The following is a 1,313-nucleotide window of genomic DNA, read 5'->3' as shown; positions in this document are numbered from 1 at the left end:
GAGATTATCTAATTTGATCTTTTAAAAAATACATTGAAATTAAATTTTATTTTTATTTATATATTTTTTATTTTACTAAAAAATTATACTTTACAGTATAAATAAAAATTAGGAGGGTTGGTAAAAGTAAAAGTAAAATTATTTTTATTTTATTTTTGAAAGAAGTAAAAGTGTTAGTTATTCACAATATTCTGAATTCAAATTTTGTCACAATGTTTTGGAGTAACTACATTCAATTTTCGCCTTCTGCACCTAAACTTCATTAATAAAAAAGTTGACCTTTTATTCTGAAATTTTCTTTTTCTACCAATCTTCCAATTCTTTTCTTCTCTCTTTTTTTGGGAGTCAGCCAATTTTCCATTTTTGCCACCATTTAATTTACATGCGTGTCATGTCAGATGTATATGGGCCAGTGTACCAATAATATCTGAAAATAAAATAATATGGGCCATGAGAGATTGAGAGGAAAAGGAAGTGTCCAACGTTCTTACGTATTCATTGTTGACCACACCCCCAAGAGATGGAAGTCTTTTTTCTTGCTAGTTTAATTTAAGTTTTTAACTATGACTTTCATTGTGAGGTGATTACTCTCTTAATTTCCTCTTATGATGTTATATCTTCTTATCTTGGGTTATGTGGTCTAGTTTTTGGTGTAAATCACTAAATCCCTTCCGAGTGTAACCAACCATTTCAACTGTCATACTCATTTTTGTACTTTCCGGTGGTTACACCGTTAGTTACACGTCTCAACTACCACTGATGCTTCCTGAACCGAGCTAAGGTGTCCCTTTCCTAGAACCTGCTAGATCACCACATCACCATATTTATTTAGAGAAGACTATTGAGTATTGACTATTCACATGACATAACGTTTTATTTGTTTACTATATGTGAGACACAAATATAAATATACAGTTTATTAGTTACTAACATACTAACAAGGAGACATAAATATATTTATCATTGAATTATAATAAAAATCTGTGCTTTTGTATTTCAATTTTCTGGCTAAAGACTAAATATATATATTTTTTGTGTATATATATAGCAACCAGCAAATAATGGACATATGATTATAGCAACCAGCAAGCACAATCTAAATGATAGCAACGTTGGCCTAAGCTAAAATATCATGTGTATTACCTCATTCGATTTAATAAGAAAACTCTAATTTAGATTTGGAGATAAAGTATATTTTGTTTTTAATATTTGTAAATTTTAAAAAATATATTTTTAATATTTTTAATATTTTTAATTTTATTCTAAATATTTTTTATTTGTGTCAAAACTATTTTTAATCGTTAACTCTATCT

General features: G+C 27.6%; 1 protein-coding gene across 2 annotated transcripts in view; it reads left to right on the top strand.

The window, feature by feature from the left end:
- LOC107642434 (protein NUCLEAR FUSION DEFECTIVE 4-like) overlaps positions 1–1,313 on the top strand; it is a 5,635-nt gene that overhangs the window by 1,395 nt on the left and 2,927 nt on the right. The window lies entirely within an intron of this gene.

Source organism: Arachis ipaensis, chromosome B05 (genome assembly GCF_000816755.2).
Source record: "Arachis ipaensis cultivar K30076 chromosome B05, Araip1.1, whole genome shotgun sequence".
NCBI classification, from domain to species: Eukaryota; Viridiplantae; Streptophyta; class Magnoliopsida; order Fabales; family Fabaceae; genus Arachis; species Arachis ipaensis.
The sequence above is the reverse complement of the archived record's forward strand: the minus strand, read 5'-3'. Positions and strand labels throughout refer to the sequence as shown.